This window comes from Cyprinus carpio, chromosome B9, assembly GCF_018340385.1.
Source record: "Cyprinus carpio isolate SPL01 chromosome B9, ASM1834038v1, whole genome shotgun sequence".
Classification (NCBI taxonomy): domain Eukaryota; kingdom Metazoa; phylum Chordata; class Actinopteri; order Cypriniformes; family Cyprinidae; genus Cyprinus; species Cyprinus carpio.
The window spans coordinates 28,059,358-28,087,000 of NC_056605.1; the positions used below are offsets into that span (position 1 = coordinate 28,059,358).

Genomic DNA, 27,643 nt, shown 5'->3' on the forward strand with positions numbered 1-27,643 from the left:
TTATAGAGCTCAGAGCTGTCAAAGGGACAAGGGTGATTTCTCAAGACACCTATTTCAGTGATAACATAGTGTAATGTCTGCTATTTCATTAAAAAATAAAATAAAACAATAAATAAATAAATAATTGAAAGGACAATGCTTGTGGTGAGTGGCATTGGAAAAAACAGCAAGATGTGGCACAGCAGTCAAAGATGTCAATCTAACACAAGCACATACCTTAAAAGGTATAGTCCACACAGAAATGAAAACTTGCTGAGGCGTAATAGAATTTGTTTCTTATTGGAACAGATTTGGAGAAATTAAGTGACTTACATCACTTGTTCTGCAGTGAATGGGTGCCGTCACTATATATATATATATATATATATATATATATATATATATATATATATATATATATATATATATATATATATATATAATAAATGTTTTAAATACAAAAATTCCAGACTGTATGTGAATTTATTAGTATCACTGTTTCTATGAATCTATTAGAAACTAAGCTTAGTAATTATTTCTTATTTTCAAGAGCATATAATAATATACGTTAGTAACGACGAAAATGTGTAATTTCTCTCCAAAAGTAATTCTTAGATAATGTACAAGGTTTGTGTGAAGTGAGACAGCGGTGTTACGTCGCCACCTAGTGGACAACAGGTAGTAGTGTAAGACTTGTTTGAGTTTGAATTTATTTGCCATTTGTACACGCTCAGCCAGTACAAGTTCATAGGAATGTTAGAGCAAAGCTCTTAGAGTCAACAGACTGTACCCCTGGGGTGCAAGAGCCCCCCCCAAAGTTGCCCTATATAAACACACAAATTTAAATTAACTTACCACTAAACAAAACGTTAAACCAGGGACGTGCACAGACATTTTGAGGGGCAGGGGCTCAAGTGCAAAAATAGGGCACTTCTCATATTTATTTTAATTTTGTTCTAATCAAAACGTTAAATATATTAGGGGTGTGCGATATTGCCAAAAAAATATACCTCAATATTTTCTGGGATTTTATCGATAATTAGATTATATTTTGCTCAATGCATTATGCTGATATCTTATGGACTACCATGGACACCTGACTTCTAAAGTTTTTGATATTCTTCATATTCACAGCATTGATAGAAAGTAATCTTTTCCAATAAGTTTAAATTGATTTTTACATTTTATTGGCATTTTTACATTTCTAAAGCCATTTCTAAAGTGTACACCATCTTTTCAGTCAAATTCTTAAATTGAATTAGTCAGTTAGAATAATAATGCAGAGAAAACACAGAAGCTGCATTAGAAGGGGCATTTACAGTAGATGCATTTACACTGATTAATGCAGGACATGAATGCATTTAACCAGCAGTTACAAATGCATTAATACTTAAAAAAAATGTTTTGATATTTTAAACATAAAACTTTGAATACTCATATTTGAAATGGTTTATTTTTTTTTTTTTAATGAAAATATACTTTAAAAGTGAAATTAAAACTGTCAGTAGGTGGCAGCAAGTAACTGTTAATAAATGAGTCCTTGCGATTGAACCAAATCATTTAAACAACTGATTCATTCAGGAACGAAACAATGTCATGTTGCTCAGAGATGCAAATCGGGATTATATTTGTTGGCAAAATAGAGCAAAAACAGTCAATATTGTGTCTAAAATGTAAGTATCTTAATATTAAATTCTTGTTTATTGAACTGCTTTATAAAATCAATAGCACATTTGTAACCATGCTGCTCATAAAAAAAAACATACACACACACACAAAAACAAAAAAACACACACGCATATATATATATATACACACACACACACACACACACACACACACACACACACACACACACACACACACACTCTTCTGGCCCAATATCTTGAATTTTGTGATTATTCTAAATGCATTTTAATAAACTGAATCATGCAGTAATAGAATGTGCACTGGTCTAACCTACTAGACTTCCTATTGCCTAACTTACATCATAGCTCTCATGAGCCATGGATGTTAGCGAGACAAATTAACTATAATTGCCTTCGATATTTGTCTTTTGGATCATTAGCTGTAAATTCGAGGCACAGTTACCGTACCTCCACACCAAGACACACACAACTGGAAAGGGAGGGAGGGGTTTACTTTTGTGGCTCTTTGCTCTGTGATGTGCTTGTGCCAATCAATGTGTGCTACACTGCTGTGCTACAGAGATAGAGGGAGGGAGAAAGGCATCGGAACATTTCCTAACTCAACCTGATATTTAGATTTTTTTTATTAGTTTGACAGGGAAAGCTGTGCGCAAACAGAAACACACACACACAAGCACATATATACATATATTCATTTATTAAAAAAAAAAAAATCACTCCCCAGAAAAAGGACACTTTCTCTCGAGGAAGAAAAAGGGCAGGTGCTCAAGCCCCCTTTGATGTCTATGTGTGCACGTGCCTGGGTGGGCCCATTTGACTTTTTAGCCAACCAATCAGGATCTCAGGATCACTGTGAAGCTATCAAGCCACCCCCTGGCAACCATTTAGAGCACTCTAGCAACACATGCCATGGGGGTTGGTTTATATCATTCATACTAATAATCAGCCTTTAGAGTATCATCATTGGCAGATGCCAATCAACTCCCTAACAACCAAACAGAGTACCCTAGTAACTGTTTAGCAAGATTTACATCTCTACATCAGAATATCATATAGTCTTGGGAGTTTGCTCTTTTGACTCATGCTAGCAAACAGAAATTCCAACATGCTAAGCATAATAGCACTGAGTAGCTACATGCTAACAGTGAATCACTAAGTATTCAAACATGTTAAAATCCTAACTGATTGTTAAAACATTAAAGACTCTAGTAACTGCCCAGTGCTGTCCTTTGACAAAGCAAGCACCACTCATATTATCTTTCTAGTCATTAGTGCTTGCAAAGCAAAGCATCACTATTGTTATCTTCCATACTTATTAGTGGTGCTTGCAAAACAAACCGTGTGACTTATTAAGGAGAGGTGTACTATGACTTTTATAAGTGATTGGTCTTTTGATGTTCATACAGTTGGTGAAAAATCCCATAGACTCATGCCCGCATCAGAAAATCGTAGAGACTTGGGGGTGGGCTCATTGACTTAACTTACCAAGCAGCCAATAAATTGTGACATTTCAACCTTTAGCCATATCCTAGTTACAGCACCTTAGCAACCAGTCCCTTGACTTCCATTGGAAAAAAAAAAGAGAGCTATCTGTGGAACAGAACATTGTAGAGACAAGTGGATGGCCTCTTTTGGCTCAGACTGATAAGCAGTCTTTAATTATCATCGTGGAAACTGTTTAGTCATGCCCTAGCAACCATTTTGACCACCCTAGAAACCATACAGTAAATTTAAGTGCCCACATTTCTGAACCACAATAACATAGAGGCATATGGGTGGGCTCTTTTGACTTAAGCCCCTTTCACACTGCAGGGTTGGTCCCGGAAAACTGCCGGAGTGCCTTCTGTGTGAATGCAAACACGCCCTGGGATTGATTCCAGGATCGATCCCGGGTTGGGGACCTAGTAAGCCGGGTTCAGTCCCAGAATAAGCTCTGTGTGAACAAAAGCTAGAACCAATGGCGTAAAGGGTGTGCCAAAGTGATGACGCACATTATCGTGCGACTCTTTTACCGGTTGTTTTGAAGGCAGATCAACATTTGCGACGGAAAAATATGTGCAAACTCTAATGAAGCAGAAATCAGGTAGTTCCTCACTATCCGCGCTGAAGTTGTGATCATTCGCCAGCTTAAGTGAAACAGAACGCATCATATTACACGTCACATGGTAATGTCACGTGTCTTTATGGAATGTGTGTAAAGGTGTGAACTCACACAAAGATTCCGGAAAATCACTGGCAGTGTGAATGAACCTCAATCAAACGATCCCGGGACAAGTCACGGGACACATTATCCGTGTATTTTCCAGAATTTCTGTGTGAAAGAGGCTTCAGACTGCTAAGCACTCTATAAATTATTTAACAACATGATAACGACATGCTAATCATGCTAAAACATGTTAACAACATGCTAATCAAGTTAGCAACATGCTAGTGACAGGCTAACCATGCTAAAAACATGTTAACAACATGCTAATCATGTTAGCAACATGCTAGTGACATGCTAATCATGTTAGTAACATGATGACAACATGTTTTTAGCATGGTTAGCTTGTCACTAGCAACATGCTAACATGTTAAACATGCTAACAACATGATAGTGACATGCTAATCATGTTAGAAACATGCTAGCATCATGCTAATCAGGCTAACAATGTACTAAAACACATTAGCAACATGCTAATCATGCTAGTAACATGCCTAAACAAGCTTGCAATACGCTAAACATGTTAGCAAACTGTTAAAACATGCTAAATCTTATGTAAACTTGCGAAATTTAAAACTTCAAGCTTTTTACAACTACTTCAAACCTTCTTCAGGCTAGGCTTTCTCTAGCCAACCTAAAAATAGTCTTGACAATTGACAATTATTCTTCTTCTCAGACTAAAATTTCTGATTGCTACTCCTTCTAGAGATTCCAAGCTAGAACCACCAAACTCAGCAACAGGAACAAAGGTATTTTCAGGAATAGTTGTGACTTAATTTTTCTGATTTTTAATCAAAACATCTAAAACACTCTGATTTAAAATAAATCTGAACAACACATATAGTAGTAGTACTGGACTTATGCAGTTAAACGCAACGCCTTCCACTGAAACTTTGGGTCATCAAAGTGATTCAAACTCAAGTATTTCTTTGGTTTCTTGGTTAATGGGCCTTCTAGTAGCATTAACTCCATCCTCTGGCCATCACAGAAATAAACCAGGCAGGGAATCTATAGTGTTGCCCTCATATTTGTCATCACACCGTATATACTGTAGCTCACTGTGGATGATGAAAACATGTGTTTTCATAATTTAATAATAAAAGACTGTGTCCAGTGATACAGAGGTGAAGTTTGTAATAATACCAGATTTCAGCAAGAAATTATATTGGTACTGATACTGGCCTGAAAAGGCAAAAGTTGGGTCAGTCTTTTGATAAAACTGGGAATGTCTGTACATTGAACCCACTTTACAAGAACAATCCAGTGAAAACACTTTCACATTAGCAATCGGTTTACATTAAAACCAGAGGCATGAAGGTATCTTAATACATTAAGGTATGTAAATACATTAAGCTATGTAAACTTAAAGTTCTCAAAAGTCTCTGTTAAATTATTCAGAATATCCAATAGGGATGTTTGCTTTTACTTACTGCAGAAACATTGAAATGTCAGCAGAGAAACCACTATTGGAAAACACGTTATATATTGCACTGCAAAAAGCAAAAAAAAAAAAAAAAAAAAAAAAAACTAAACTAAAAAGGATTAGTCTCATAAAGTATAAAGCTGCAGAAAATGTCTAAATTTACCTTATACGTATGAGCATAATGTCAAAACAGAATTATTATCCCTTTTCAGTATTATAAAACAAGAAAATGAATTATTTGCAGACTCTCCAAAATCTCTCCAGATCTCTAAACACACTCACTCTGTAAATAACATGGGTGCAATGTTGGTAAATTTAACCAGTCAAAACAATCTTAAAGTGAAAATCAGTTTTCAGTGAACTTTGCCTTGAGGGAAACTTTATTGATTATATAAATCTGCATTTATGCTGCATTATCTGAATAAGCAAAGATATCAAATCTCTATCCTTTTTCTTTTTTTATTGTACCTGTTATCTTGTTTGCGCGTGTTTGTTAGGCTTTAATAAAACACCACACAGGGGTCACAATGCATTGACATCATATGGTAGATCAGGGTAATAACTCAAAGCAAATTATTGTTGTTAACCCTAAAAAGGGCAAGACCATAAAGAGAAATAATTTATTCATTATTATTATTATTATTATTATTTTTTAAACATGACTTTTATCTAGGATTTAAATGTTTGTATCCCCCATGATACGTTGTCCGTTGGGGGTATAAATTGATTGAAAACAGAATACTTGTTTGTCAGTGCAGGTTACAACATTTTAGCTACATTTTTAAAACAGTTTATTCTCACATAACTTGAATCAACAATTTATTGTAACATTCTGTTATACAATAAGTATAATATCTATCTCTAAATAGATTAGCCTGTATCATATAACTTTATAAGATCTATAAATGATCAACATAATCAATTAAACTTTGCTGATAAACCTTTTGTATACAATCTACTTCATGCCTTCTGTCCTTGGACTGATAATTCATTCCTATTCATCAAGTAAAGTCTTTTTTACTGTGAAATATGTTTATAATGTAAAGGAAGAATAACTTATATCGTAAGTTATAATTCATGACCCATTGCTTGTCTTGTGATTATGCTGCTGATTTGCCTTGGATATCTCTGACAACAGTGTTTGAACTCTTACTGTTGTCCAACAAGAAATTTGTTAATAAAGTTGCAAGTGGATCCCAACTCCATTGACTCTGCATTACAATAAAACAACTAAATTATTTTATTTTATTTGTTTGATTTATTGTTTAAAATCAGCATGTACAGAGATGAGTCAAATGCAGAGCATTAAAGCACACAAAACAGAACAATCCACTCTATGAATTTAAAAAGACTGACATATTAAAATGAATTTCATATACATGTGACAAAAGTTGCACTTGATAATTAACGTAATAATGTAAGAAAGCAAACATAACATTTCAGCGTTTAGTGCCACTTTCTGATGGTACACTGGAAAGGATATAATGACTTTTCATTACATTGCTAGTAAGTTAGACAAAGTTAACTGATATTTTATAATGTTAAAGGCAGATATTAAGGCAATTGCTTATGTTTTTCAAAGAGACATTTATATTTATATTTATATATATATATGTATATTTATATATAGATTATATTATATTAGGCCGATTATATTAGGATAATTGGTAAAGCAGGTGTTATGTTTAGAACTTGCATTTGTTCTCAAGGTCAATGCGTTCTTCTACAGGATTTTTTTGTTTCTTGGATGCCTTGACAAGTCCATATGCCATGAGGACAACAGCGACTGCTGCAATAACAGTGAGACTGAAGAGGACATTGAGACCCAGTGCAGCATCAGAACTTGACACTTCCAAACCTAAGAAGCTGACCACCGGTTCCTCACCAGGAGGAGATGGAGGAGTAGTTCCTGTAATCAAGAAAAGACTCAGCTGAATGGATGCATGGAGAGACAGAACAACAGATAGATAGACATACAGAGTGAAGGATACAATGAATGAACCAACAAAAGGATAGATGTTAACCTTCAGGTTCATGGATCTGACATTCAGGTGGACTTTCTCCTGGGCTTATGAAGCCATTGCAGTTGATTATTGAAGCATAGTGCCAGACAGATTTCTTAGGAATACGTGGTAAAGAAGAATCTGATCGATTTACATAGAAAAGACCAAATCTTTCATCATAACCCATCGTCCATTCCAGATTGTCCATTAGTGACCAGGCAGCATAGCCACGCATGTCCACACCATCCAGCAAATACGCTAAGAATAAAAAGAGATATTATTCATCTAGCACCAATGAATTTTTACCAATAGTCTAAAATCGATGCATGAAAAAAGCATTTAAAAAATCTTTTTACCTTTCAGGGCCTGATTGATATAGTTTTCGTAGTAGTGGATTCGGAGGGCGTCATTCAGATTTACTGGCCCTCGTTCTGATACTCCATTCTCTGTAACGAAAACAGGAGGGTTTCCATATTCATCCTTAATGAATTTCAGAATTTTTCTGAATCCCATGGGATTAACTTTCAACCAGTCGGATCCAGATTCCAGCCATGTACGATCACTAATAACTGCTGCACCCCTGGAATAGATGCCAGCATGATAAATGTTAATGCATGTTTTAAACAAATTGGGCCTGAAACAGTGTGACGATGTTGATTAAATCTAAAAGGCTACCTGTCTGCATCATAATGCTCTTGGTTCTGAAAGTCAACGTAAAAGGCTAAAACAGTGGTGTAGTGGTTGAATCCAAAATAATCATGAGTTCCCTTAATCCTCGCTACTTCTGCCGGGGTAAATTCTGGAAGCCTGTTAGATGTTAAATGCAAATGTAAAGCATTTTTTGAATACAAAAAAAACTTTGAATTCCTCAGAAGAAAAAAAAGAAGATAATATCTTTATTACCTTGATTGTGGTCGGCCGGCTGCTAAACTTCTCTCTCGAATTATGTTCTTCATTAAATCGCTGTAATCTCCATTGAACACAGGATGAGCAAACCAACCCATCATAAACTGTTTCGAGAGATAAAAAAGAGCAGTGGTGTATTATTTATTTATGCACACAGGTATTGTTATTTCAAATTAGTTTTTATTTTTATATTTTACATTTATTTAAAGCTATAGTAATTTTGTTGACTCATTTGTGTTAGTTTTATTTCAGTTGCAGTTTTAGTTAATAAAAACCTGGTCAAAAAAACTTAATTTTTTTTTTATATTTTTGTTTTATATTTATATTCTATTTTATTTAATTAGAATTTATTTCAATTAACTTAAATGTTAGTATTTTTAATTTTAGTTTTAGTTAGAGATAAAACTCTGTCATGGATGCAGAAATGGTTGAACTACGAAACTGTACCTGAACTACACGCATGGCAGCGTCCACGTCTTCTTGTTTGTATGGGTTTCTTGGCTCAGCCCAGTCAGAGTTTATCGTGATGCCAATAATGCCACCTTGTTTCGTACGATACTTGTCATTATACACATGCCAGGCCTCAGCATGAGCCTTGAGAAGGTTGTGTCCCGCAATATATGGTGAAGTGCCGGGATTAGCATTTATACCTGGACAGAAATAGAACATCAAGAATTTAACAATGCATTATTAACTGTTAACATTGAAACTGATAAGCAAAATCATATTTATAAAAAGCAAAAATATAATTTTTTATAGAAATCATACCTGGTGCAAAAATTCCATGGCCATACCCATGCAGTGCAACAATGTAGGGTTCATTTATAGTGATCCAGAACTTCACTTTGTCTCCCAGACTGTTAAATACAACATCAGCGTAGTCTCTGAACCTCTCGACAATGGTCTCATTCTCCCAGCCACCAACATCCTGAAGTGCTTGTGGGAGATCCCAGTGGTACAAAGTCACCTGCCAATTCAAAATGATTAATAGACTGTCAGAAATTAATCAAATTCTTTTAGGCTACAAGTACAATTTTTACAAGCAAATCCATTCAAAATATTTTACCTGTGGCTTGATATTGGCTTCCAAAAGAGCATCCAGTAGCCTGTGATAGTAGTTGAGTCCAGCTTCATTAATTTTCCTGGTCGTTCCATCTGGCATAATTCTGGGCCATGAAACAGAAAACCGGTAGTGTCTGACCCTCAGTGTTTTGAGACTATTGATATCCTCAGCGATCTTGTTGTAGCTGTCACAGGCAATGTCACCATTGTCATCTTGTGATATCTTTTCCGGAGTGTGAGCAAATTTGTCCCAAATGCTGAGACCTTTTCCATCAGCTCTCCAGGCGCCCTCTATCTGTGATGTTTGAGCATAAAGAAATGAAAATAAAAAAGTCCTCATGTGAAGACACTCAGAGCAAATAGGATAGACAAAATTCAGATTCATTTGTTAAAATAGATTGTACCTGATATGAAGCACTTGCTGTGCTCCACATAAATCCCTCTGGGAAATGTCCATATAACATTTCTACATCCTCTGTTGGTGGAAAGCCATTATTTTTCATTATATCAAAGTAGAGGTGAGCGGAGCGCTTTGGACTTCTTGGCCGACTTGAAAGTTTAAAGTTCACATAGTGAAGTCCATAGCCAACAGTGTAGCCTTTCAGCCACTCGAAGGAGTCCATTAGAGAGGAAGCAATGTAACCCTTGATGCGTACTCCATCCAGATTGTGTGCTAAAAAGAGAATACATATTAACGTCTGTCAAGTTTAGCAATTTACAGTGTAACACTTTTAAAAACACTGGCTCTCACTCACTAATAATTTTGTACAATTTGTGTTTTATGCAGAAAAAAAATCAAAAATTTTGAATGTTTATGTAATGTTTGTTGTATTCAAAGCCATGAAAACCAAAACCTACAACAGGATTGGGTTTCAGAAGTCTCAGTTACCATAATAATATTTAAAATTTATTGATTTTATGATTTCTGAATGTAAATATTTATAAGCAGATTTTATGCTTACAGTAAAGGGATGGTTCACTTAAAAAATGAAAATTCTGTCATTAATTGATCACCCTCATGTTCTTCAAATCCCCTAAGATTTTTGTTCATACTCGGAACACAACTGAAGATTCCCGACGCTTCAGAAAATTACAGTTGAACCGCTGGAGTAACATGGACTACTTCCATGATGTCTTTACTACCTTACTGGGCCTTTGAAGTGAAAGTTGCTTAGGCTGTCAATGGAGGGACAGAAACCTCTCGGATTCCATTTAAAATATCTTCAATTATGTTCCAAAGATGAACAAAAGTCTTAGGGGATTGGAACAACATTAGAGTGAGTAATTAATTCCAGAATTTTCATTTTTGGATGAACCATCCCTTTAAATATGCACAGTACAAAGAGTTGGCGATTAGAAACAGTGTTAGTATACCCTTAAGAGCCTCATCAACATAGGTCTTCAGGAAGAATATTCGATCAGTGTCATCAACTGTTATGTCAATGCCTGTTGCCACACCATTTTCCGTAATATAAATCTCAGGGTCTCCATATTCTTCCTTTAACCAGTTAAGAAGTCTCCTGAGTCCCCAAGCAACAGCCTTCTGCTCATTAACAGCTGTATTTTCAGAGCCATCTGCATTGTCCTTTTCTACATCCTGATCAGTTTCATAAGACTCAGTATCAAGTCTGCTGGTCACATGACGCACAACTTTGGTAGTGTATGTATTAAGGCAGAATACATCAGCTGTTCCTTGGATAAAGGCTTTGTCTTCATCAGTAAAAGAAGGCAACCTGGATTCTGTCAAGCCTTGAAGTTCACTTTTATTGCCAACCTGCCACTTCATGGCATCAGGGTAGTCACCATTTTTAAAGATAGGGTGTGCAAACCAGCCTAGCTGGAACTGAAGGGCTCGATCAGCAGCCACCACCTCTCGAGGAACATTGATGTCTAGGGGTTCTGCCCATTCAGCGTTCAGACTAATGGATACCAGACCTCCTTGAGATGCCCTGTATTTCTCATCATAAGTGTGATATGCTTGTGCATGAGCTTTCAGGAGGTTGTGTGCAACCCTGTATGGAGCATCCCCGGGTTGATTCACATTAGGTGGAATCTGACCCAGTCCATATCCCGACCATGCAATTGTCTGGGGTTCATTAAATGTGATCCAAAACTTCACCCTGTCTCCAAATGTTGCATAGCAAAAGTCACAGTATTCATTGAATATGTTAATCATTTCAGGGTTGTCCCAACCACTGATGTCCTGCAAAGCCTGTGGCAGGTCCCAGTGGTAGAGAGTCACCATGGGTGTGATATTGTTTGCTATGAGACCATCTATAAGCCTGTTGTAGTAGTCCACTCCCTTCTTGTTAAGAGAAGATTTATAGCCGTTGGGAAAAATTCGAGCCCATGACAAGGAGAATCTGTACGTTTTCACTTTTAGGGCTCTTAACATGTATAGATCTGCATCTATTTTATTATAACTGTCACATGCAACATCACCATTGTCATTGTTTGGGATATTGCCAGGTTTTTGAGTAAAAGTATCCCAAACACTTGGTCCTTTTCCATCTGCATTCCAGCCCCCTTCTACCTGATATGCTGAAGACGAGACTCCCCAATGGAATCCCTCTGGAAATGTTCCATAGTGATAAAGCTGTCTCTCAAACTTGGTCTGAGGGGAAAACTTTTCCCAAACAACCTTGGATTTTGAAGGAACTTCAGATGGCGGCAGACTAGGGAGTCTTGTGATCTCAATTTTATTTCCATATATTTCCATCTTAGCCTTTGCCGCAGTCTCAGAAAATCCATTTCTCTCAATCACCTTTGAGTAGTAATATGCTGATGCTTTGGGGTTTCTCGGTCTGTCAGCACCTTCAAAGTAAACATAGTGCAATCCAAATCTTTGACTGTAGCCTTGAGGACCCTCAAATCCATCCATTAGAGACTGGACTGTAAACCTCTGGACGTCAATTCCATCCAAAAGCACAGCTGTTTTGACAGAGAGATGTAGTTAGTAGACTTTAGATAGCAACCTTTTATAATATAGTCTGATTTTAAAGGGTTATTCACCCAAAAATTCTTTCATTAAAGGTGTCAAATGACGTTGCTAAAAAGTACATTATTTTGTGTAATTGGTGTAATGAAATGTGTTTATACGGTTTAAGGTTCAAACAACACATTATTTTCCGCATACTGTACATTATTGTTTCTCCTCTATGCCCCGCCTTCTGAAACACATAGATTTTTACAAAGCTCATCGTTCTGAAAAGAGAGGTGTGCTCTGATTGGCCAGCTATCCAGTGCGTTGTGATTAGCCGAATACCTCAAGCGTGTGACGGAAATGTTACACCCCTTACCATATTGTGATGCTGTGTATTCTTTGCGTAAACATTTGGGCGGTGTTATGCGAATCTTCCCACACAATGACGTAGACATGGGGGGGGCGTGTTTAAACGAGGCGTTTTAGGAGGGCATGGATGAGTCTTAACTTTTATAAAGAATATCTCTTTAGGTTTGAGACTTTAGTCTTTGCAACTTTAAGGATCTTATCTATTCACGAACAGCTTGTAACACTCCAAAGAGAAAGGAAAACTTGAAATCGCATCATATGACCCCTTTAATTATTCACCCTTATGTCATTACAAACCTCTTGAACCCGTAAGACTTTTGTTCATCTTCGGAACACAAATTAAGATATTTTGGATTAAATCTTAGCGCTCTCAGACCCTCCATAGACAGCAACACAACTGAAACGTTCCCAGGTCCAGAAACGTAGCAAGGGCATTGGTAAACACAGCGGTGTTTAGTTTCTGAATGAATCCGTGTTTTGAACGAATCAAAAGTACGAAAGTAAAAGCTTTTTTTACTGCAAGCGGCTACTCTCGTTGACCTTCATCTGTAGCTGTGGTTCAAGTCAAACGCACCTAATAATCAAAGGCCTATTCATTAAGAGAGCCATTTACATCGTTCCTGAATGAGTCAGCCGTTTGAATGAATCAAATGAATTACATTTACCGCCACCTGTTGGTAGTTTTTGTTTCTTATTTAGAGTATCATTTAATTATTATTATTATTATTAATAATAATTAAATAAATAAAAATTAAAATTCTGTCATCATTTACTCTCACATCCCTCATGTCGTTTCAAACCTTTCTTTTGTGGAACATGAAATAAGGTATTTTCAAAGACTACAAAATACCCTTCAAGGGACTTATTATTTTGAAGACTGTTGGTAACAAAGCTGTTTTGGTTAACAATGACTTACAGAGATGTCATTGTTACTCAGACAATACTGAGATATTTCTCAAATTATCTTCTTTTATGTTCCATAGTTTATGTTAGGCCGTTGTAGCCTAAATGATTATGTGTAATATTTTTGTTGTTGTTGAATAGAATAAAATATTTCTAAAGCTACAGTTTGTAATGTCTAGTTACTTGATACTTTCTCATTAAACACAAAAAAAATCTTTAATCTTTTGTGGGTGTCAGTCAAATTTATTTTGCGATTAATTGTGATTAATTGCGATTAATTAATTGAAACGTAATTAATTAGATTTTTTTTTTTTTTTTATTAATCGACTGACAGCCCTATTTTAAACATTAACTAGTTTGCTTAAGCTCTTTACCTTTCATTGCCTCATTAATGTAGGCTTGGAGATAGTCGACACGCTCATTGTCATTGAACACATCGCCATTGTATTCAGTTGGCATTCCATTTCCTGTGATGTAGATGGGCACCTTTGTGATGGACGTGTACTCTAAAGAAATGTAGTTCAATAATCTTCGAAGACCCCACGGAACAGACTGGATCTGGTCAGAAACTGTCGGGGGCCATGTGGGGTCAATATGAGTCTGGAAGTCCCCGACATTATTCGGTCCAGCATCACAACTATTCAAGCTCTCACTAATCAGTCGGGAAGTGTGGTGGTTAAGTCCAAAGAAATCAGCTGTGCCTTGAATTCTTTGTTTCTCAGCCTCAGTGAAGACAGGGAGTCTTGCCAGCTCTTTACCACATGAACCTTTCTTTTTCTCAATTTGTTCCTTTAACACGGTTGGATAGTCTCCATCTACAAATATGGGATGAGCAAACCAGCCCAGCATGAAGTTTAGATAACGCTCAGCTGCTGCTACATCCTGATCAATTGAGGGATTCATCGGCTCTGCCCAATCGGAGTTAAGAGCAATGCCCACTTTTCCACCTTGCAGTTTTCTGTAATTATCATTATAAATATGCCAGGCTTCAGCATGAGATTTTATAATATTGTGCGTCACCTGCAAAAGCACACAAAGAATTGTCACTTTCTAAACTCATAAAAATATCTGGTACTTTCTCAGATTGACAGACACACCTTGTAAGATGCGATTATTGGGTCTTTCACTCTCGGGGGATGTTCCCCTGTTCCGTACCCCAAGTTGCTTACTACCCACGGGCTGCCGAAGGTGATCCATGTCTTGACTCGGTCTCCATAATGCGAGAAGCAGAAATCGGAAAATTCTTTGAAAGCTTCCACAATGGAGTCATCTTCCCAGCCGCCTGAGTCCTGCAGAGCTTGGGGAAGGTCCCAGTGATGCAGGGTAACAGTGGGCTCGATGCCGGATTGTAGGAGTGTATCGATCATCTTGTCATAATAAGCAACACCTTTTTCAATCAAACTTTCTTTGCGTCCGGTGGGGAAAATGCGAGCCCAGGAAATTGAGAACTGATAATTAGGTACCATCATCCCCTAAGCAGATACACATCATAGTCCACCTTGTGATAACTATCACAGGCCAAATCAGTGGTCTGGTTTTCAAAGACATGACCCTCATGGCTAAATCGGTCCCATATTGTCTCGCCCTTCCCATGTTGAGTCCATCCACCCTCCACTTTGAAACTTTCACTGGAGACAGACCAGTCAAAATGAACTGGGAACGAGCCACTCAAGAACTGATCACGCTCAGCTTCAGTCTGACTTCTGAATTTCTCCCAGACCTTTTGGTATGAGAATGCAGAAGCTGATTTCTGATGTGAGACTGCCTTAGTATTTTCCATCTGCAAACTAAATGAGAACATAGTTGTTATGATGACTTTTGTATAGCTATTTTGTACTGATATTTGTACTTTTATGGTTTCAGCTTTACCTTTTGAGTGTTTCTTCCTGATCTAGCTTCTCAAAAAGGTGTGTGATGTCACAGCCCATGATGTGAAGATCTTTGTTCTGTAAAACTGGCAAATAATAGGTTAGCATCTGGTATTTTCATTTTATAAAAAGCATCTTAGACTTTGGACCCATCACTTTAAAAAATCTGCTAACATTTACCTCTGAGAATTGTGTGAAGTGGCTGGAAATGGTTTTCATATCCATCACAGTCTTCGACTGTCAGCTGATACATAAGTATGGGCTTTTGACCACTGGCAATCTGAAATAAGAGTGTCAAATGTCAGTCCAGTGTCCTGAAATATTGTCACATTAAGCAGCGAATATTAAAAACCAGCTGTGAAATCTGATGACTATTCACTATTGTAAAGATGATTATATAATATTTCAAAAACCACAACAAATCATTACGTGTAACTTCCTCACTTCCTCTGTAAGAGGTGTCTCCAATTTGCAGTTGTACTGCATATGGAGAGATATGAAATCCACATGCGCCTGAAGATGAGACAAGAGATGTATGTTATAAATAACATAATATTGACTATTGATCAGCATAATATATCATGATCTGTCTTAAACACTTACCATGATTTTTGACCCCATTTGATAAATATCACTGGCTCTGATCCCAACAGACAAATGAAGTGCTGGGAGAGAGAGAGAGAGAGAGAGAGAGAGAGAGAGAGAGAGAGAGAGAGACTCCATCATGACTCCATCAAGAACTATGTAATGTAAACTATGTAAAAGTAAAATTTTGTTGTGGTTGTTTTAATGCATATGGGCCTGTTTCCACATTACATGTGGTAAGTTGTCTCAGTGGGCAATAAAATGAGCTGTTTAGCCCCTTTTCAGGTGCTCCTGTAGCTCAAGTGGTAGAGCATTGCGTTAACAAGCGCAAGGTTGGGGGTTCGATTCCCCGGGAATACATGATAGGTAAAAATTGATAGCTTGAATGCACTGTAAGTCGCTTTGGATAAAAGCGTCTGCTAAATGCATAAAATTTTCAACTACATTTAAACCATAAAACAATTTAGCATTTTATTCATGAAACGTATGATAATGTATGATAATAAATTAATAATAAATGAATTAATAAACTCATGCCTTACCTTTGAACATTTGATGATAGGAATTGTAAACATTTGCATGAGACTGGACAGCATTTTGAAGTTGCAATTCATGTAGCTCATGCAGATGACTGAACGTGATGAATGTGTCCACAAGATCGCTAAATGTACTGAACACAAATCCTGCATACTGCTCAAACATCTGCACCAGTAATGGATTCTCCCAGCCTCCAAATCTGGCTCTGAAGAGTTCTGGTACAGCAGAACGATGGAGAACCAGCAGAGGTTTGATGCCAGATTCAGTCAGCTGCTGCACAAGCGTCTTGTAGCACTTCACAGTGTCTTCATTCGGCTGGTTGGGATCACCGGAGGGAAGAATGAGAGACCAAGACAGGGGAACTTTAAAGTGGGTCACCCCTCTGCTCTGAAGGTACAGGAAGTAGGCTCTGGATTGTTGAGGCAGTGGACCTCCACAGTTAAACACATCATCTTCATTTGAAGGTGCAGTCTGGCTGGTTTTCAGAGGGCCAGCAAGTAACATGAAGTCCTGTTGCTCTGCATTACTGGAGCTCCAAAAAACAGCCAACAAACCCAGAGAAAGAAATCCCTCTAGGACCTTCATCATGACTGTTCTACAAAGGGGAAGAGTGTTCAAAGCTCTTTTTAAGTACTACTGTTAATCTAAGGGGAGGCATACATACTAGCGTCACAATCATGCAGTTTAACTTTAATCTAACTAGTAAAACAGTTTATGGCAGTTGTTAAGTTTCATAAGTATCATATTGACCAGTTGCCAGGAACCTATGGCTAGCGAGTCACACATAGCTCTCTGACAAGTAATTAAAATAGTATGCAAGCATAAAATGCATTTCCCTTTAAATTATTATGTGGGCCCTTTGCCCCTACAGAGGTCTTGACCTTCTTGACTCTGTTCAAAAAATACAATAATTTTGACATAATCTGTTGAACTGGGACAACCTTAATTTGTAACTAAACTGTTGCTTAAAGTCAGAATCACATTTGCACTCGTGCAAAAACAGGACTAAAATCTCATGTGATATTGTCTAACTATATCATATGATGTAAATACAATACAAAAACTCTTACAGGAGTATTTTTGACACAATATCTTGAGGGGCATTTAAATGCATTATAGGCTACAGGTGCGTTAAATGCATTAATAATTTGAATGCCTTATTTATCTACTTACAAACCCTTTGCAGTTCTTAAATTAACCCCAGTTTGGGAAACCCTGGTTTTTATTGCATTTCATGTTGATATCAAAGAAGGGAATGTATTTTCTGTAATCAGCAATGGACTACAATTTGTAAACAATCAACCCAGCACTGACAAAGACCAGTCACTTTCTCTAAAATTCCTACTCAGAAACTTTAAACACACATTTGCAAACTCAGCGTCAGCAAACCCCAAACATTTAAAATGAGCCTGTAGACAGTGCCCAAAATTTGTTTGGCTAAATAACAGTAACCTGCCGGCAGATTCTTGTTTGGTGTCATAGAAACAAGTGTGACTTCCCAAGACACCTATTTAAGTGATAACTGTCAAGCAGTAGATACATTTTATCTGTGGTATTCCATAAAAAAAACAAAACAACAACAACAAAAAAAAAGAACTGAAAAAACAAAACAATATGTATAAGAAAACTGTGATAAAAAAGTCTCTGTATAACAGATACATATTAAAGGTTTATAAACATAAACCAACCTTAGCAACAAGTCTCTATATGGCAGTAAAATTGTAATCTCAGAAGAAGAGCCTCAGAACTCTGAGAAGAGCCTCTCATCCTCAACTTTTGTGGTCTATCAATAAGAAAGTCCAAAATCAAGGTAACAGGTGGGATTCAGGACCCCGAGGTCTGTCAGCTTCCCAATTATCTTTCTCAGTCAGATGGTATTGAAGCCACTATAATCCAGGAAGAGCATCTTTACATATGTTTCACTGCAATTCAGGTTTTGAAGGGTAATGCAATTAAAGCTAATACCACTGTCCACTGATTGGTTGGGGTGATAAGCAAACTGTAGGGGATCAACAGTGTCTGGAAACACAGATTTGAGTTAATGTATGCAATGAGTTTCTCTAAGCACTTCATGGCAATTGATGGTAATGCTACTGGCCTAAAATCATTGAGAGTACATGTGTATCATTTTTTAGGGACCTGTATGATAATAGAGGACTTGCATAAGCGTGGTACTACTTCTTGCATAAGAGACTAATTAAAATGTCACACCATCAATTATATATTATACATTGTTAGTATATTACACTGACCCTACTGCAACCTTAAAGATAAGGCCTGTGGATGAATATTGGACAACTATGGACGTCAGTGTATCTTGCCCTGTTGCATAATACTGTGCATGTGTTTGTGGATTAACAATCAAAATTTTCCAAAGGTCATTTGGACCCCAGTTAGATGTTTGTTGGTGAGAGTAATCCTCTAAAGAACTTTCAGATCTAAGAGCTGTATCAATAGCCTCTGCTAAACAAATGTTTTATTTAGGTTTTTAAGCAACATATTCTGTACTTTAGAATAGATCTCTGTTTCTCTCTTCCTCTCACTAATACTGTTTTATGTTATTGGTAAACACTTTACAAAAGATTGTACAGTACTGGGGTTTCTGTGTCAACACTAAACTGTAATGTTTATTATACAGTTAGGTCCATATATATTTGGACACTGACACAATTTTCATAATTTTGCCTCTGTGTGCCGCCAGAACAAAAATAAAACAATCAAGATGAAATTGAAGTGAGTACTTTAAGCTTTATTTCAAGGGATTGAACAAAAATATAACATAAAGGGGCGGTTTCCCGTATAGGGTTTAAATTAAGCCAGGAGTAGGCTTAATCTAGAATAGTTAATCATGGTTTAAAAAATTGCTTTCTGAAACACAGATTTAGTACAGATTATGAACTCATGGACTATGGAGTCCTATACTAAAATAAACTAGATTAATTTAAATCCAACTGTGCTAATCTGAATTAGCATGGCAGAGGTTGCCTGTAAAACATGGAAAAGGTTCAAATTTTATGGAAATGAGAAGCAAATCCAAGGAAAACAACAGCAGTTGAAAAAAAGACTGCAATAAAAAACAACAACAAAAATAAATGTTACTGAACAAGAGAAAACTTTTTTATTTTAAAGCAAGCAAAGTAAACCGCTCTCATCAGGTGTCAGATAAAAGAAAAATAATGCACCTTTGCAATGAATTCTTGCAATCAGCTGTTGTTATCAGTTTTGCAATATTTTTATTATTGTAATTTATTATATTATCCATAAAGCCATAGTAATAGTCAGAATTATATTGGCACCCTAAAAAAATATGATCAAAGGTTTTGTAAATAAATCGGTATTGTTTATCCTTTTGATTTTTCAAAAAAAATAAAAATCATCTTTAAAAATAAAAATAAAATCCTAAAAATCTAACTTTTCAACAAAATCACATGAAATTATCCACCCATGATTTCCTGTTTCACGTGAATATAAATATGAAGGAACACAAAGGCCAAATTCCCTTTATCACCCATCACAATGAGAAAAAAATTATTATATATATATATATATATATATATATATATATAGTTCTGATGTGCAGCAACAGATTGTTGAGCTTCGATTTATTTTCACAGGCTTCTTTGTTCATATCTACAAAGGGTGCCAATAATTTGGATATATAAAAACTGGAAAAAACAACGTTAATCGGAAGTTTAACCTGCCTCCTTGGTAAGCTTCAATTTAGTCCTGAAGTAGCTCTAGTCTTCCTCCAGGAAATCAGCCTATTCAATTCAGGACTATTTTAAACCATGACAGAGAAATCAGATTTCTGTTAGTTTGTTTTAAAGGGCCATTTTAGTATTGGACTAGGCTTAATCTCTGTCCGGGAAACCACCCAAAATGCAAAATGTATGCTATAAATGGAATTACAACCATTTTTATACACAGTCCCCTCATTTTCAGGGGCTCAAATGTAATTAGACAAATAAATACAGTCATAAATAAAATGTTCATTTTTAATATTTTGTTGAGAATCCTTTGCAGGCAATAACTGCTTTAGTTTGCCTTTGGAACTCATGGACAACACCAGACATTGGGTTTCCTCTTTTGTGATGCCTTTACTACAGCTGACTTCAGTTGTTGTTTGTTTGTGGGTCTTTCTACCTTTAGTTTTTTCTTTGGCAAGTGAAATGCATGATCAATCGGGTTGAAATCAGGTGCAGTTTTGCCAGGTTTTTACAACAAAACCCGCCTAATTCCTGCTCAAAACTAGCCCAATCAAGTTTCGAGAGGGGTTTTCTGGTAAAAATCGCATTCCGGGGGGTAAAATACACGTTTTTCGCCGGGGATCCTCCAGTAAAAATCGCATTCCACAGGCTAGATATCACGTTATCGGGGTCGCTTCAACCCATGGACATGAAAAGCAACCTGCGGAAACAGTGTTATAGTAGCCCAATTCCACAGGAAAGACGCGGACTTGGCAACACTGATCAGAAGATTGACTTGGGCATTGCAGAATATTCCACTTTTTAACCTTCAAAAACTCCTGGGTTGCTTTTGCTGTATGTGTTGGGTCATCGTCCATTTGTACTATGAAGTATCTAAAGTTGAGACTATTCATCATTTGTAAATGTTTATAAACATTTTTTTTAAGTATTTTTATTTTTTAAGTATCTTTATCTTAATCTTTACTGGACTTTTAGCTACTGTAACAATGTTTGTGTAAAGGGTGGCTAGTTAAGTTTAGCTAAATTTTTGGTAAAGAGATTACACACATTGCAATTTGGGTGCAAAACATGTTTTTATTGCCTCAACAATTATATTAGTATACTATTGTGAATCATTAAACAGAATATTCCTTGAATCATACATCAACAGGAGGGGGGAAAAACAACAATAAAATTTTCAAGAAAATACTTAATTTATCATTTATCAAAACAATGCAATATAAACAGATTGAATCGTGTTCCCTTATAGTAATCAAATTGACCCCTGTACACTGTTGACCCCTTACCCAACCCTTAAACCAACCCATACACCAAAACTGTCCCTAACCTTACCTGTATTACACCTCAACAGCAGCAAAAGTGTTTTTAATCACTGTATAACATCTGTTCAAATCATTTGTAGCTTTTCAAGATGTGCATTATCATATGAATCAGAAGTTTAATGACATTTGTAAGCATTTTAATTTACAAGAAATGTTAATTATTACGTAATATTTAATACATTTATTATTAAACATTAACAAGCAATTTTTTTCACGTTTCTAGGTATGTTAATATACAGCATATTAACTAACAATCCATTAAGCATTACATAATGTTTGTTAATGATTTAATAATGAAAGTTATTATAAAGTGTTGCCAAAAAAGAAAACATATAGATAAAATAGAATTAGAATATAGAGTGCTAGAGTTAGAGGGTCAAATAAAGATGGAAGAGATGTGTTTTTAGCCATTTCTTGAAGATGGCTAAAGACTGCTCGGATTGAGTTTGGCAGGTCATTCCATTCAACATGGGTGTAATGTTGGTAAATTTAACCAGTCAAAGCAATCTTATAGTGAAAATCAGTTTTCAGTGAACTTTGCCTTGAGAGAAGCTGTATTTGTTATATAAATCTGCAATTATGCTGCATTATCTGAATAAACAAAGATATCAAATCTGTACTTTAAAAAAAAAAAATTAAAAAAAAAAAAAAAAAAAAATTATCATACCTGTTATCTTGGCGTGCGTGTATGCAAGGCTGATTTGTTATGGATGGTAAAGAAGTACATAATGAAAGCATGGCGTGACATTCCAAAATGAGTCAAAGTCTTATAAACAGCAACAGAAAACATTTAGTGGAGGAAAGAAAAGATGGGCCACACCATATTCCTCGCTCTGATGGAAACAGCCAATCACAGCACAGAAATGGAGAAGCTCCAAATTGCATAGGATAAATGTACCCTTTCAAAAGACACTCCTTGTTCTGAGTCTCAGTTCTGTAAGGGGAGAGGCAAAGGCAGATACATTGCATTTTCTGAGACTCTGGCTTGCAAGGGTGAGACAATAGCAGATACACAGTTCTGAGTCTCCCATCTAGAGAGACAGTATCAGAAACACCAATGCTCTTAACTTCTGGCCCGTGAGGAAAGAGGCAATAACAGATACCAAGTTCTGAGTCTCCAGCTTTTGAGGCAGCCACAGATACGACCACATTCTGAGCCTCCAGCCTGTGAGGAAAGAGATACTCTATACATTCAGAGTCTTCGTCCAGCGAGATAGCAACAGATGCAGCATGTCCTGAGTCTTCACCCTAGAGAGACAAAGCAGATTGACCAAGTTCTGAGTCTCTAGCCCAGAGAGGCAGAGGACATACCGATATTTGCAACAAGGTTATTTGTAAATATCACTTATCCAAACCTCTTCTGGAGACCTTGACACTGTTTTATATTATCAGTACATGGTTTTCTAATATACCTGATATAGCTGTTATCAGTTGATAACAAATAATCTCTCAAATTAATGTGTTTGATGTTTACAATTGTGTGTTTCAGTTTATCTTCTGAGAAGATAACATAACTCTTCCATAGCAACACCCAACTGAATCACTTGCATTTTATGCATCTTATGCACTTTATTCCTTTTTCATTTATGGTATTCATTTAGTAGTTGTTGATCACTCTTGTCTATATTTTGTTAATACAATATATTTTATTACACTTATGTCTACCTTGTGTTGATAATACAGAAAGAGGTTCTACAAGTTAGATATCCCACCAGTCTGACACGTGATCCAAAAATCATCTGATGTGAGTGCCCATCACTACACTATTTCGCCTCCTTAGATTGGCAAAAGCATATTCTCTATACACATCTTATTTAGATAGATAGATAGATAGATAGATAGATAGATAGATAGATAGATAGATAGATAGATAGATAGATAGATAGATAGATAGATAGATAGATAGATAGATAGATAGATAGATAGATAGATAGATGAAAAGCATGAGATATCCTGTTGTCAACAGGTGGCACAATAATTATATCTGAATATTGGCCTTTAGATGTGTTTTGGCAAGGACACTTAACAAACAAGAAATTTGGGGCAGATTGGACATATTTTAGTTAGTTTAAAATATGACATTTCCTGTTGCCAACAGGTGGTGTTATAAACTATAACAGAATATTGGCATGTAGATGTTTTCAGGACAGGCTTCTTACCAAACATGTATATTACGACTTTAAAGATCTTGACAGACCGAGAACCCCCAAAGCATCAACATATATCAACAGATCAGTGATGACGATGTGCGTAAGGTCTCCAGAAAGAACAAGAGAAGGAAGGCACCAGGCCCAGACGGTGTCAGACCAGCCTGTCTGAAAACCTGTGCTGACCAGCTGGCCTACATCTTTGCACTTTGCACAGATCTTTAACAGATCACTGGAGCTTTGTGAAGTACCTTCCTGCTTCAAATGCTCCACCATCATCCCCGTCCCAAAGAAACCCAAAATTACTGGACTTAATGACTACAGATCTGTTGCTTTAACGTCTGTGGTCAGAAGGCATTTGAAAAACTTGTTTTGGCTTATCTGAACGACATCACTGGACCTGCTGCAGTTTGCTTACTGAGCAAATAGGTCTATTGATGATGCAGTCACCAGCACTTCATCCTGCAATATCTGGACAAAACAGGGATTTATATGAGGATCCTGTTCATGGACTTCAGCTCGGCCTTTAACATCATCATCCCAACACTCCTCCAAACCAAACTAACCCAGCTCTTTGTTCCTAGGTCTATCCATCAATGGATCACCAGCTTTCTGACAGATAGGCAACAGCTAGTGAGAATTAGTAAATTCACATCCAACAGTCACACCATCAGCACTGGCGCTCCCCATTGCTCTCCTCCCTGTACACCGACGACTGCACCTCTAGAGACCTCTCTGTCAAGCACCTGAGTCTACTTACAGACACCAGGTTAAAGAGCTGGCTGTCTGGTACGGTCACAACAACCTGGAGGTCAATCATAGTCCACCTTGTGATAACTATGACAGGCCAAATCAGTGGTCAGGTTTTCAAAGACACTGGGCCCTATCATACACCTGGTGCAATGCGGTGCCAGGCGTGGTACAAGTGTTTTTTGCTATTTTCAGCCCGACGCAGTTGTCATTTTCACGTCCTGCGCCGCTTTGTTTAAATAGCAAATGCATTTGTGCCCATTTGTGCGCCCATGTGAGTGCCGGTCTGAAAATGAGGTGTGTTCAGGCGCATTGCTGGCGCATTGCTATTTTGAGGCAACTGAAATAGACTGCGCCATTGACCAACAAAAACCTGGTCTAAAGTCAATGGCGCAGTAGTTTTTTTGTTATTTAAAGAGCGCGTTAGTATAGGCGGGTCCACAGCGTGTGTACACTCTGCTTATTACACACACAGGGACACACAGCAGCACACAAACATGCAAAATATTAAAAATTAAAGGATTACAATGTAAAAGATTATTATTGTGTAGGCTACATAAATATAAAAATGCCTACGTCATAATGGATAGTCATTGCATGCATCAGAATTAGGTTACCAATTTGCTTGCACATGAGGAGCTCCATTTCATCTCTGGAGCCGTGTTCAGTCTTTGCACTGCAAATTCTGCCATGTAAATAGCAAATCTGCCATGGCATGAGTGCAACTGGCTCTTAAAGGGAATGGGCGATGAGACTCTGATTGGTTCATTGCACATTAGCCTAAAACACACCCATTGCTCATTAAGAGAATAAGTACAAACCTTTTAGACTATGTGCCAGGCACGCCGACCGTTTTCCCGTCGTTAAACTAGCAAAAGTGGATTTGGACATGCCCTAAGTGCACCTGCGTGGTGCGCTTTATACCATGCACTTAGATCATTAAAATGGGACCCATTATCTTCATGGCTAAATCGATCCCAAATTATCTTGTCCTTCCCATGTTCAGTCCATCCACTCCCTCCACTTTGAAACTTTCACTGGAGACAGACCAGTCAAAATGAACTGGGAACGAGCCACTCAAGAACTGATCATGCTCAGCTTCAGTCTGACTTCTGAATTTCTCCCAGACCTTTTGGTATGAGAATGCAGAAGCTGATTTCTGGTGCGAGACTGTCTTAGTATTTTCCATCTGCAAACTAAATGAGAACATACTTGATAGCTATTATATACTCATATGTTGAACTTTTTGGTTTCAGCTTTACCTTTTGAGTGTTTCTTCCTGATCTAGCTTCTCAAAAAGCTGTGTGATGTCACAGACCATGATGTGAAGATCTTTCTTCTGTAAAACTGGCAAAAAAAATAAAAGGTTAGCGTCTGGTATTTTAATTTTATAAAAGCATCTTAGACATTGGACACATCACTTAAAGAAATATGCTAACATTTAATTCCAAGAATTGTGTGAAGTGGCTGGAAATGGTTTTCATATCCATCACAGTCTTCGACTGTCAGCTGATACATAAGAATGGGCTTTTGACCACTGGCAATCTGAAACAAGAGTGTCAAGTTTCAGTCCAGTATCCTGGAATATTCTGTCAAGTCAAGTAATTTAAGCAGCCTTTAAATATTAAAAAACAGCTGAGATAAGTCTTATGAAATATGATGATTATTCAATGGGTCGATCTGTTGCGAAGATGATTATATATTACTTCAAGAGCCACAATAAATCATTACCTGCAACTTCCTCAATTTCTACGTTAGAAGTGTCTCCAATTTGCAGTTGTACTGCAGATGCAGAGATGAAATCCACATGCGCCTGAAGATGAGATAAGAGAAGTATGTGATAAATTACATTTACATTTAGCAGATGCTTTTGTCCGAAGCAACTTACAAATGAGGGCAATGAAAGCAAAAATCAAAAATCAAAAGAGGATACATGAATTTTATCAAATTTATGCTACATATAGCATAAAATACATAACTATGCAGCAGCATAATATTTTATAGCATTTTGAAGTTGCACTTCATGTAGGTCATGCAGGCGACTAAATGTGATGATTGTTTCCACAAGATCTCTAAATGTACTGAACACAAATCCTGCATACTGCTCGAACATCTGCACCAGTAATGGATTCTCCCAGCCTCCAAATCTGGCTCTGAAGGGTTCTGGTACAGCAGAACGATGGAGAACCAGCAGAGGTTTGATGCCAGATTCAGTCAGCTGCTGCACGAGCGTCTTGTAGCACTTCACAGTGTCTTCATGCGGCTGGTTGGGATCACCTGAGGGAAGGATGAGAGACCAGGACAGGGGAACTTTAAAGTGGGTCACCCCTCTGCTCTGAAGGTACAGGAAGTAGGCTCTGGATTGTTGAGGCAGTGGACCTCCACAGTTAAACACATCATCTTCATTTGAAGGTGAAGTCTGGCAGGTTTTCAGGGGGCCAGCAAGTAACATGAAGTCCTGTTGCTCTGCATTACTGGAGCTCCAAAAAACAGCCAACAAACCAAGAGAAAGAAATCCCTCTAGGACCTTCATCATGACTGTTCTACAAAGGGGAAGAGTGTTCAAAGCTCTTTTTAAGTACTACTGTTAACCTAAGGGGAGGCATACATATTAGCATCACAATCATGCAGTTTAACTTTAATCCAACAGTAATAAAGCTTATGGCAGTCGTTATGTTTTCTTTATATAAACCCTGGACTAAGATAAGTGTGTTTGACTGTAAAGATATCCAGAAACACTTTGGGTACAAAAAAATATTTTAAATAAAATTTTTAAAAAATTCTGCACCTTAGCATTAGCTGCACTAAACTTACCTTCATCTTAAAGGAAATCCCCCCTCTCCGTTTGGGCAAACTTGCAGTGAAGCGTCCTGAGCTGATATCCACAAGTTAAGCGACCAGTTAATCATTCTTGGAAGCACAGAAAAATGAACAATGAGGCATGGCTGCTTTTTTTTTTTTTAAACAAATGGTTTATTTTAAGATTACAAAATACTTTACAAAACCTTACAAAATGCATAAGAAAATATAACAAATTGAGATGATCCTGAAGAAATGTATCAAAAGATGGAAAACCTGGCTGTTAACAGACATGGGTGAATTAAACAGTGTCAAAATGACAGATTGCATTGGTACCATGTATAAAACATTAGGCTCTATGGCTTTCAATTCTGAGACCTTATTGCTATTCAGTGTAAACTGCATTTGGACCAACTTATGATTTGCATTTGCATAAAGGAGGCAAAATTACACACTAACCTGAAAAGAAACTATGTAAAAGGGATTTAAGGGATATGGTTAAGGGATT

At 37.0% G+C, this 27,643-nt stretch overlaps 1 pseudogene; it reads right to left on the minus strand.

Annotated features, from left to right (window-relative positions):
* Nucleotides 1–6,489: 6,489 nt before the first annotated feature.
* LOC122134627 lies at nucleotides 6,490–17,036 on the minus strand (annotated as a pseudogene).
* Nucleotides 17,037–27,643: the final 10,607 nt, after the last annotated feature.